General features: G+C 47.8%; 4 non-coding genes across 4 annotated transcripts; all 4 read left to right on the top strand.

Annotated features, from left to right (window-relative positions):
- Positions 1 to 85: 85 nt before the first annotated feature.
- Positions 86 to 158, top strand: TRNAI-GAU (transfer RNA isoleucine (anticodon GAU)). Its single transcript has one exon. It is a non-coding gene; the product is annotated as a tRNA-Ile (tRNA).
- Positions 159 to 819: 661 nt separating this feature from the next.
- On the top strand, positions 820 to 892 carry TRNAI-GAU (transfer RNA isoleucine (anticodon GAU)). The gene has a single exon. It is a non-coding gene; the product is annotated as a tRNA-Ile (tRNA).
- An 8,587-nt stretch (positions 893 to 9,479) lies between these two features.
- Positions 9,480 to 9,552, top strand: TRNAD-GUC (transfer RNA aspartic acid (anticodon GUC)). The gene has a single exon. It is a non-coding gene; the product is annotated as a tRNA-Asp (tRNA).
- Positions 9,553 to 11,534: 1,982 nt separating this feature from the next.
- Positions 11,535 to 11,607, top strand: TRNAD-GUC (transfer RNA aspartic acid (anticodon GUC)). The gene has a single exon. It is a non-coding gene; the product is annotated as a tRNA-Asp (tRNA).
- Positions 11,608 to 12,054: the final 447 nt, after the last annotated feature.

The raw sequence follows: 12,054 nt of genomic DNA, 5'->3' as shown, positions 1-12,054 counted from the left end.
ATCCGTGAGCGGTGTTGTGAGCTCTCAGATGTGACGTAAAAAGTCAAAGTTTTTCAACAATACCTGACGACCATTTAATTTTTTGGCTTCCGTGGCGCAATGGTTAGCGCGTTCGGCTGATAACCGAAAGGTTGGTGGTTCGAGCCCATCCGTGAGCGGTGTTGTGAGGTCTCAGATGTGACGTAAAAATCCAAAGTTTTTCCACAATACCTGACGAATATTTAAATTTTGGGCTTCCGTGGCGCAATGGTTAGCGCGTTAGGCTGTTAACTGAAAGGTTGGTGGTTCGAGCCCATCCGGGAGCGGTGTTGTGGGATCTCAAATGTATCGAAAAAAGCCTAAGTTTCTCCACAATACCTGACGACCATTTAATTTTTGGGCTTCCGTGGCGCAATGGTTAGCGCGTTCGACTGTTAACCGAAAGGCTGGTGGTTCGAGCCCACCCGGAAGAGGTGTTGTGGGGTCTCAGATGTAGCGTAAAATGTCAAAACTTTTCCACAATACGAGACAACCATTTAATTTCTGAGCTTCCGTAGCTCAATGGTTAGCGCGTTCGGCTGTTAACCGAAAGGTTGGTGGTTCGAGCCCACCCGGGAGCGGTGTTGTGGGATCTCAAATGTAACGTAAAAGCCAAAGTTTTTCCACAATACCTGACGACCATTTAATTTTTGGGCTTCCGTGGCGCAAAGGTTAGCGCGTTCGGCTGTTAACCGAAAGGTTGGTGGTTCGAGCCCATCCGTGAGCGGTGTTGTGAGCTCTCAGATGTGACGTAAAAAGTCAAAGTTTTTCAACAATACCTGACGACCATTTAATTTTTTGGCTTCCGTGGCGCAATGGTTAGCGCGTTCGGCTGATAACCGAAAGGTTGGTGGTTCGAGCCCATCCGTGAGCGGTGTTGTGAGGTCTCAGATGTGACGTAAAAATCCAAAGTTTTTCCACAATACCTGACGAATATTTAAATTTTGGGCTTCCGTGGCGCAATGGTTAGCGCGTTCGGCTGTTAACCGAAAGGTTGGTGGTTCGAGCCCACTCGGGAGCGGTGTTGTGAGATCTCACATGTAACGTAAAAATCCAAAGTTTTTCCACAATACCTGACGAACATTTAAATTTTGGGCTTCCGTGGCGCAATGGTTAGCGCGTTCGGCTGTTAACTGAAAGGTTGGTGGTTCGAGCCCATCCGGGAGCGGTGTTGTGGGATCTCAAATGTATCGAAAAAAGCCTAAGTTTCTCCACAATACCTGACGACCATTTAATTTTTGGGCTTCCGCGGCGCAATGGTTAGCGCGTTCGACTGTTAACCGAAAGGCTGGTGGTTCGAGCCCACCCGGGAGAGGTGTTGTGGGGTGTCAGATGTAGCGTAAAATGTCAAAACTTTTCCACAATACGTGACAACCATTTAATTTCTGAGCTTCCGTAGCTCAATGGTTAGCGCGTTCGGCTGTTAACCAATAGGTTGGGTGTTCGAGCCCACCCGGGAGCGGTGTTGTGGGATCTCAAATGTATCGTAAAAAGCCAAAGATTCTCCACAATACCAGACGACCATTTCATTTCTGAGCTTCCTTGGCTCCATTGTTAGCGCGTTCGGATGTTAACCAAAAGGTTGGTGGTTCGAGTCCACCCGGGAGCGGTGTTGTGAAGTCTAAAATGTAACGTAAAAAGCCAAAGTTTTTCCACAATACCTGACGACCGTTTAATTTTGGGCTTCCGTGGTGCAATGGTTAGCGCGTTCGGCTGTTAACCAAAAGGTTAGTGGTTGGAGCCCACCCGGGAGCGGTGTTGTGAGATCTCAAATGTAACGTAAAAATCCAAAGTTTTTCCACAATACCTGACGAACATTTAATCTTTGGGCTGCCGTTGCGCAATGGTTAGCGCCGTGGGCTGTTAATCGGAAGGTTGGTGGTTCGAGCCCATCCGGGAGCGGTGTTGTGAGGTCTTAGATGTAACGTAAAATTCAGAGTTTTTCCACAATACCTGACGAAAATTTAATCTTTGGGCTTCCTTGGCGCAATGGTTAGCGCTTTCGACTGTTAGCCGAAAGGCTTGTTGGTTCGAGCTCACCTGGGAGAGGTGTTGTGTGGTCTCAGATGTAGCGTAAAATGTCAAAACTTTTCCAAAATACGTGACAAACATTTAATTTCTGAGCTTCCGTGGCACAATGGTTAGCGCGTTCGGCTGTTAACCAATAGGTGTGTGGTTCGAGCCCACCCGGGAGCGGTGTTGTGGGATCTCAATTGTAACGTAAAAAGCCAAATTTTTTCCACAATACCTGACGACCGTTTAATTTTTGAGCTTCCGTGGCGCAATGGTTAGCGCCTTCGGCTGTTAACCGAAGGGTTGGTGGTTCGAGCCCACCCGGGAGCGGTGTTGTAAGATCTCAAATGTAACGTAAAAAGCCAAAGTTTTTCCACAATACCTGACGACCATTTAATTTTTGGGCTTCCGTGGCGCAATGGTTAGCGCGTTTGGCTGTTAACCGAAAGGTTGGTGGTTCGAGCCCATCCGTGAGCGGTGTTGTGAGGTCTCAGATGTGACGTAAAAAGTCAAAGTTTTTCCACAATACCTGACGAACATAAAATTTTTGGGCTTACGTGGCGCAATGGTTAGCGCGTTCGGCTGTTAACCAATAGGTTGGTGATTCGAGCCCATCCGGGAGCGGTGTTGTGGGATCTCAAATGTAATGCAAAATGCCAAAGTTTTTCCACAATTCCTGACGACCATTTAATTTTTGGGCTTCCGTGGCGCAATGGTTAGCGCGTTCGGCTGTTAACTGAAAGGTTGGTGGTTCGAGCCCATCCGGGAGCGGTGTTGTTGGATCTCAAATGTATCGAAAAAAGCCTAGATTTCTCCACAATACCTGACGACCATTTAATTTTTGGGCTTCCGTGGCGCAATGGTTAGCGCGTTCGACTGTTAACCGAAAGGCTGGTGGTTCGAGCCCACCCGGAAGAGGTGTTGTGGGGTCTCAGATGTAGCGTAAAATGTCAAAACTTTTCCACAATACGTGACAACCATTTAATTTCTGAGCTTCCGTAGCTCAATGGTTAGCGCGTTCGGCTGTTAACCGAAAGGTTGGTGGTTCGAGCCCACCCGGGAGCGGTGTTGTAAGATCTCAAATGTAACGTAAAAAGCCAAAGTTTTTCCACAATACCTGACGACCATTTAAATTTTGGGCTTCCGTGGCGCAATGGTTAGCGCGTTCGGCTGTTAACCGAAAGGTTGGTGGTTCGAGCCCACTCGGGAGCGGTGTTGTGAAATCTCACATGTAACGTAAAAATCCAAAGTTTTTCCACAATACCTGACGAAAATTTAAATTTTGGGCTTCCGTGGCGCAATGGTTAGCGCGTTCGGCTGTTAACTGAAAGGTTGGTGGTTCGAGCCCATCCGGGAGCGGTGTTGTGGGATCTCAAATGTATCGAAAAAAGCCTAAGTTTCTCCACAATACCTGACGACCATTTAATTTTTGGGCTTCCGTGGCGCAATGGTTAGCGCGTTCGTTTGTTAACCGAAAGGCTGGTGGTTCGAGCCCACCCGGGAGAGGTGTTGTGGGGTGTCAGATGTAGCGTAAAATGTCAAAACTTTTCCACAATACGTGACAACCATTTAATTTCTGAGCTTCCGTAGCTCAATGGTTAGCGCGTTCGGCTGTTAACCAATAGGTTGGGTGTTCGAGCCCACCCGGGAGCGGTGTTGTGGGATCTCAAATGTATCGTAAAAAGCCAAAGATTCTCCACAATACCAGACGACCATTTCATTTCTGAGCTTCCTTGGCTCCATTGTTAGCGCGTTCGGATGTTAACCAAAAGGTTGGTGGTTCGAGTCCACCCGGGAGCGGTGTTGTGAAGTCTAAAATGTAACGTAAAAAGCCAAAGTTTTTCCACAAAACCTGACGACCGTTTAATTTTGGGCTTCCCTGGTGCAATGGTTAGCGCGTTCGGCTGTTAACCAAAAGGTTAGTGGTTGGAGCCCACCCGGGAGCGGTGTTGTGAGATCTCAAATGTAACGTAAAAATCCAAAGTTTTTCCACAATACCTGTCGAACATTTAATCCTTGGGCTGCCGTTGCGCAATGGTTAGCGCCGTGGGCTGTTAATCGGAAGGTTGGTGGTTCGAGCCCATCCGGGAGCGGTGTTGTGAGGTCTTAGATGTAACGTAAAATTCAGAGTTTTTCCACAATACCTGACGAACAATTAATCTTTGGGTTTCCGTTGCGCAATGGTTAGCGCCGTCGGCTGTCAACCGAAAGGTTGGTGGTTCGAGCCCATCCGGGAGCGGTGTTTTGAGGTCTTAGACGTAACGTAAAATTCAGAGTTTTTCCACAATAACTGACGAACATTAAATTTTTGAGCTTCCGTGGCGCAATGGTTAGCGCGTTCAGCTGTTATTCAAAAGGTTTGTGGTTCGAGCCCATCCGGGAGCGGTGTTGCAAGGTCTCAGATGTGACGTAAAAAGTCAAAGTTTTTCCACAATACCTGACGACCATTTCATTTCTGAGCTTTCTTGGCTCCATGGTTAGCTCGTTCGGATGTTAACCAAAAGTTTGGTGGTTCGAGGCCACCCAGGAGCGGTGTTGTGAAGTCTCAAATGTAACGTAAAAAGCCCAAGTTTTTCCACATAACGTGACAACCTTATAATTTTTGGGCTTCCGTGGCGCAATGGTTAGCGCGTTCGGCTGTTAACCGAACGGTTGGTGGATCGAGCCCACCCGGGAGCGGTGTTGTGAGATCTCAAATGTAACGTAAAAATCCAAAGTTTTTCCACAATACCTGATGAACATTTAATCTTTGGGCTGCCGTTGCGCAATGGTTAGCGCCGTGGGCTGTTAACCGGAAGGTTGATGGTTCGAGCCCATCCGGGAGCGGTGTTGTGAGGTCTTAGATGTAACGTAAAATTCAGAGTTTTTCCACAATACCTGACGAACATTTAATCTTTGGGCTTCCGTTGCGCAATGGGTAGCGCCGTCGGCTGTTAACCGAAAGGTTGGTGGTTCGAGCCCATCCGGGAGCGGTGTTTTGAGGTCTTTGATGTAACGTAAAATTCAGAGTTTTTCCACAATAACTGACGAACATTAAATTTTTGAGCTTCCGTGGCGCATGGTTAGCGCGTTCGGCTGTTAACCGAGAGGCTGGTGGTTCGAGCCCACCCGGAAGTGGTTTTGTGAGGTCTGAGATGTAACGTAAAATTCAGAGTTTTTTAAAAATAACTGACGAAAATTTAATTTTTGGGCTTCCGTGGCGCAATGGTTAGCGCGTTCAGCTGTTATTCAAAAGGTTGGTGGTTCGAGCCCACCCGGGAGCGGTGATGTGAAGTCTCAAATGTAACGTAAAAAGCCAAAGTTTTTCCACAATAAATGACGACCGTTTAATTTTTGGGCTTCCGTGGCGCAATGGTTAGCGCCTTCGGCTGTTAACCGAGAGGCTGGTGGTTCGAAACCACCCGGAAGTGGTGTTGTGGGGTCTCAGATGTAGCGTAAAAAGTCAAAACTTTTCCACAATACGTGACAATCATTTAATTTTTGGGCTTCCGTGGCGCAATGGTTAGCGCGTTCGGCTGTTAACCGAGAGGCTGGTGGTTCGAGCCCACCCGGAAGTGGTGTTGTGGGGTCTCAGATGTAGCGTAAAAAGTCAAAGATTTCCACAATACGTGACAATCATTTAATTTCTGAGCTTCCGTGGCTCAATGGTTAGCGCGTTCGGCTGTTAACCGAGAGGCTGGTGGTTCGAGCCCACCCGGAAGCGGTGTTGTGAGTTCTCAGATGTGACGTAAAAAGTCAAAGTTTTTCCACAATACCTGACGACCATTTCATTTCTGAGCTTTCTTGGCTCCATGGTTAGCTCCTTCGGATGTTAACCAAAAGTTTGGTGGTTCGAGGCCACCCAGGAGCGGTGTTGTGAAGTCTCAAATGTAACGTAAAAAGCCCAAGTTTTTCCACATAACGTGACAACCTTATAATTTTTGGGCTTCCGTGGCGCAATGGTTAGCGCGTTCGGCTGTTAACCTAAAGGCTGGTGGTTCGAGCCCATCCGTGAGCGGTGTTGTGAGGTCTCAGATGTGACGTAAAATGTCAAAACCTTTCCACAATACGTGACAACTATCAAATTTTTGAGCTTCCGTGGCTCAATGGTTAGCGCGTTCGGCTGTTAACCAATAGGTTTGTGGTTCGAGCCCACCCGGGAATGGTGTTGTGGTATCTCAAATGTAACGTAAAAAGCCAAAGTTTTTCCACAATACCTGACAACCATTTAAATTTTGGGCTTCCGTGGCGCAATGGTTAGCGCGTTCGGCTGTTAACTGAAAGGTTGGTGGTTCGAGCCCATCCGGGAGCGGTGTTGTGGGATCTCAAATGTATCGAAAAAAGCCTAAGTTTCTCCACAATACCTGACGACCATTTAATTTTTGGGCTTCCGTGGCGCAATGGTTAGCGCGTTCGACTGTTAACCGAAAGGCTGGTGGTTCGAGCCAACCCGGGAGAGGTGTTGTGGGGTGTCAGATGTAGCGTAAAATGTCAAAACTTTTCCACAATACGTGACAACCATTTAATTTCTGAGCTTCCGTAGCTCAATGGTTAGCGCGTTCGGCTGTTAACCAATAGATTGGGTGTTCGAGCCCACCCGGGAGCGGTGTTGTGGGATCTCAAATGTATCGTAAAAAGCCAAAGTTTCTCCACAATACCTGACGACCATTTAATTCTTGGGCTTCCGTGGCGCAATGGTTAGCGCGTTCGGCTGTTAACCGAAAGGTTGGTGGTTCGAGCCCATCCGTGAGCGGTGTTGTGAGGTCTCAGATATGACGTAAAAAGTCAAAGTTTTTCCACAATACCTGACGAACATTTAAATTTTGGGCTTCCGTGGCGCAATGGTTAGCGCGTTCAGCTGTTAACCGAAAGGTTGGTGGTTCGAGCCCACCCGGGAGAGGTGTTGTGAGATCTCACATGTAACGTAAAAATCCAAAGTTTTTCCACAATACCTGACGAACATTTAATCTTTGGGCTTCCGTGTAGCAATGGTTAGCGCGTTCGGCTGTTAGCCCAAAGGCTTGGTGGTTCGAGCCCACCCGGGAGAGGTGTTGTGCGGTCTCAGATGTAGCGTAAAATGTCAAAACTTTTCCACAAAACCTGACGACCATTTAATTTTTGGGCTTCCGTGGCGCAATGGTTAGCGCCGTCGGCTGTTAACCGAAAGGTTGGTGGTTCGAGCCCATCCGGGAGCGGTGTTGTGAGGTCTTAGATGTAACGTAAAATTCAGAGTTTCTTAAAAATAACTGACGAACATTTAGTTTTTGGGCTTCCGTAGCGCAATGGTTAGCGCGTCCGGCTTTTATTCAAAAGGTTTGTGGTTCGAGCCCATCCGGGAGCGGTGTTGTGAAGTCTCAGATGTGACGTAAAAAGCCAAAGTTTTCCCACAATACCTGACGACCGTTTAATTTTTTGGCTTCCGTGGTGCAATGGTTAGCGCGTTCGGCTGTTAACCAAAAGGTTGGTGGTTCGAGCCCACCCGGGAGCGGTGTTGTGAAGTCTCAAATGTAACGTAAAATGCCAAGGTTTTTCCACAATACCTGACGACCATTTAATTTTTGGGCTTCCGTGGCGCAATGGTTAGCGCGTTCGGCTGTTAACCAATAGGTTGGTGGTTCGAACCCCACCGGGAGCGGTGTTGTGGGATCTCAAATGTATCGAAAAAAGCCTAAGTTTCTCCACAATACCTGACGACCATTTAATTTTTGGGCTACCGTGGCGCAATGGTTAGCGCGTTCGACTGTTAACCGAAAGGCTGGTGGTTCGAGCCCACCCGGGAGAGGTGTTGTGGGGTCTCAGATGTAGCGTAAAATGTCAAAACTTTTCCACAATACGTGACAACCATTTAATTTCTGAGCTTCCGTAGCCCAATGGTTAGCGCGTTCGGCTGTTAACCAATAGGTTGGGTGTTCGAGCCCACCCGGGGGCGGTGTTGTGAGGTCTCCGATGTGACGTAAAAAGTCAAAGTTTTTCCACAATACCTGACGACCATTTCATTTCTGAGCTTCCTTGGCTCCATTGTTAGCGCGTTCGGATGTTAACCAAAAGGTTGGTGGTTCGAGTCCACCCGGGAGCGGTGTTGTGAAGTCTAAAATGTAACGTAAAAAGCCAAAGTTTTTCCACAATACCTGACGACCGTTTAATTTTGGGCTTCCGTGGTGCAATGGTTAGCGCGTTCGGCTGTTAACCAAAAGGTTAGTGGTTGGAGCCCACCCGGGAGCGGTGTTGTGAGATCTCAAATGTAACGTAAAAATCCAAAGTTTTTCCACAATACCTGACGAACATTTAATCTTTGGGCTGCCGTTGCGCAATGGTTAGCGCCGTGGGCTGTTAACCGGAAGGTTGGTGGTTCGAGCCCATCCGGGAGCGGTGTTGTGAGGTCTTAGATGTAACGTAAAATTCAGAGTTTTTCACACAATACCTGACGAACAATTAATCTTTGGGTTTCCGTTGCGCAATGGTTAGCGCCGTCGGCTGTCAACCGAAAGGTTGGTGGTTCGAGCCCATCCGGGAGCGGTGTTGTGGGATCTCAAATGTATCGAAAAAAGCCTAAGTTTCTCCACAATACCTGACGACCATTTAATTTTTGGGCTTCCGTGTCGCAATGGTTAGCGCGTTCGACTGTTAACCGAAAGGCTGGTGGTTCGAGCCCACCCGGGAGAGGTGTTGTGGGGTCTCAGATGTAGCGTAAAATGTCAAAACTTTTCCACAATACGTGACAACCATTTAATTTCTGAGCTTCCGTAGCTCAATGGTTAGCGCGTTCGGCTGTTAACCAATAGGTTGGGTGTTCGAGCCCACCCGGGGGCGGTGTTGTGAGGTCTCCGATGTGACGTAAAAAGTCAAAGTTTTTCCACAATACCTGACGACCATTTCATTTCTGAGCTTCCTTGGCTCCATTGTTAGCGCGTTCGGATGTTAACCAAAAGGTTGGTGGTTCGAGTCCACCCGGGAGCGGTGTTGTGAAGTCTAAAATGTAACGTAAAAAGCCAAAGTTTTTCCACAATACCTGACGACCGTTTAATTTTGGGCTTCCGTGGTGCAATGGTTAGCGCGTTCGGATGTTAACCAAAAGGTTGGTGGTTCGAGTCCACCCGGGAGCGGTGTTGTGAGATCTCAAATGTAACGTAAAAATCCAAAGTTTTTCCACAATACCTGACGAACATTTAATCTTTGGGCTGCCGTTGCGCAATGGTTAGCGCCGTGGGCTGTTAACCGGAAGGTTGGTGGTTCGAGCCCATCCGGGAGCGGTGTTGTGAGGTCTTAGATGTAACGTAAAATTCAGAGTTTTTTAAAAATAACTAACGAAAATTTAATTTTTGGGCTTCCGTGGCGCAATGGTTAGCGCGTTCAGCTGTTATTCAAAAGGTTTGTGGTTCGAGCCCATCCGGGAGCGGTGTTGTGAGGTCTTAGATGTAACGTAAAATTCAGAGTTTTTCCACAATACCTGACGAACATTTAATCTTTGGGCTTCCGTTGCGCAATGGTTAGCGCCGTCGGCTGTCAACCGAAAGGTTGGTGGTTCGAGCCCATCCGGGAGCGGTGTTGTGGGATCTCAAATGTATCGTAAAAAGCCAAAGTTTCTCCACAATACCTGACGACCATTTAATTCTTGGGCTTCCGTGGCGCAATGGTTAGCGCGTTCGGCTGTTAACCGAAAGGTTGGTGGTTCGAGCCCATCCGTGAGCGGTGTTGTGAGGTCTCAGATATGACGTAAAAAGTCAAAGTTTTTCCACAATACCTGACGAACATTTAAATTTTGGGCTTCCGTGGCGCAATGGTTAGCGCGTTCAGCTGTTAACCGAAAGGTTGGTGGTTCGAGCCCACCCGGGAGAGGTGTTGTGAGATCTCACATGTAACGTAAAAATCCAAAGTTTTTCCACAATACCTGACGAACATTTAATCTTTGGGCTTCCGTGTAGCAATGGTTAGCGCGTTCGGCTGTTAGCCGAAAGGCTTGGTGGTTCGAGCCCACCCGGGAGAGGTGTTGTGCGGTCTCAGATGTAGCGTAAAATGTCAAAACTTTTCCACAAAACCTGACGACCATTTAATTTTTGGGCTTCCGTGGCGCAATGGTTAGCGCCGTCGGCTGTTAACCGAAAGGTTGGTGGTTCGAGCCCATCCGGGAGCGGTGTTGTGAGGTCTTAGATGTAACGTAAAATTCAGAGTTTTTTAAAAATAACTGACGAACATTTAGTTTTTGGGCTTCCGTAGCGCAATGGTTAGCGCGTCCGGCTTTTATTCAAAAGGTTTGTGGTTCGAGCCCATCCGGGAGCGGTGTTGTGAAGTCTCAGATGTGACGTAAAAAGCCAAAGTTTTCCCACAATACCTGACGACCGTTTAATTTTTTGGCTTCCGTGGTGCAATGGTTAGCGCGTTCGGCTGTTAACCAAAAGGTTGGTGGTTCGAGCCCACCCGGGAGCGGTGTTGTGAAGTCTCAAATGTAACGTAAAATGCCAAGGTTTTTCCACAATACCTGACGACCATTTAATTTTTGGGCTTCCGTGGCGCAATGGTTAGCGCGTTCGGCTGTTAACCAATAGGTTGGTGGTTCGAACCCCACCGGGAGCGGTGTTGTGGGATCTCAAATGTATCGAAAAAAGCCTAAGTTTCTCCACAATACCTGACGACCATTTAATTTTTGGGCTTCCGTGGCGCAATGGTTAGCGCGTTCGACTGTTAACCGAAAGGCTGGTGGTTCGAGCCCACCCGGGAGAGGTGTTGTGGGGTCTCAGATGTAGCGTAAAATGTCAAAACTTTTCCACAATACGTGACAACCATTTAATTTCTGAGCTTCCGTAGCCCAATGGTTAGCGCGTTCGGCTGTTAACCAATAGGTTGGGTGTTCGAGCCCACCCGGGGGCGGTGTTGTGAGGTCTCCGATGTGACGTAAAAAGTCAAAGTTTTTCCACAATACCTGACGACCATTTCATTTCTGAGCTTCCTTGGCTCCATTGTTAGCGCGTTCGGATGTTAACCAAAAGGTTGGTGGTTCGAGTCCACCCGGGAGCGGTGTTGTGAAGTCTAAAATGTAACGTAAAAAGCCAAAGTTTTTCCACAATACCTGACGACCGTTTAATTTTGGGCTTCCGTGGTGCAATGGTTAGCGCGTTCGGCTGTTAACCAAAAGGTTAGTGGTTGGAGCCCACCCGGGAGCGGTGTTGTGAGATCTCAAATGTAACGTAAAAATCCAAAGTTTTTCCACAATACCTGACGAACATTTAATCTTTGGGCTGCCGTTGCGCAATGGTTAGCGCCGTGGGCTGTTAACCGGAAGGTTGGTGGTTCGAGCCCATCCGGGAGCGGTGTTGTGAGGTCTTAGATGTAACGTAAAATTCAGAGTTTTTTAAAAATAACTAACGAAAATTTAATTTTTGGGCTTCCGTGGCGCAATGGTTAGCGCGTTCAGCTGTTATTCAAAAGGTTTGTGGTTCGAGCCCATCCGGGAGCGGTGTTGTGAGGTCTTAGATGTAACGTAAAATTCAGAGTTTTTCCACAATACCTGACGAACATTTAATCTTTGGGCTTCCGTTGCGCAATGGTTAGCGCCGTCGGCTGTCAACCGAAAGGTTGGTGGTTCGAGCCCATCCGGGAGCGGTGTTTTGAGGTCTTAGATGTAACGTAAAATTCAGAGTTTTTCCACAATAACTGACGAACATTAAATTTTTGAGCTTCCGTGGCGCAATGGTTAGCGCGTTCGGCTGTTAACCGAGAGGCTGGTGGTTCGAGCCCACCCGGAAGTGGTTTTGTGAGGTCTGAGATGTAACGTAAAATTCAGAGTTTTTTAAAAATAACTAACGAAAATTTAATTTTTGGGCTTCCGTGGCGCAATGGTTAGCGCGTTCAGCTGTTATTCAAAAGGTTTGTGGTTCGAGCCCATCCGGGAGCGGTGTTGTGAGGTCTTAGATGTAACGTAAAATTCAGAGTTTTTCCACAATACCTGACGAACATTTAATCTTTGGGCTTCCGTTGCGCAATGGTTAGCGCCGTCGGCTGTTAACTGAAAGGTTGGTGGTTCGAGCCCATGCGGGAGCGGTGTTGTGA

Source organism: Phalangium opilio, unplaced genomic scaffold (genome assembly GCF_054372755.1).
Source record: "Phalangium opilio isolate 3A_F unplaced genomic scaffold, DU_Popi_V2 ptg000019l_1, whole genome shotgun sequence".
NCBI classification, from domain to species: Eukaryota; Metazoa; Arthropoda; class Arachnida; order Opiliones; family Phalangiidae; genus Phalangium; species Phalangium opilio.
Note: the sequence above shows the minus strand (reverse complement) of the source record. Positions and strands in the feature narration are given on the sequence as shown.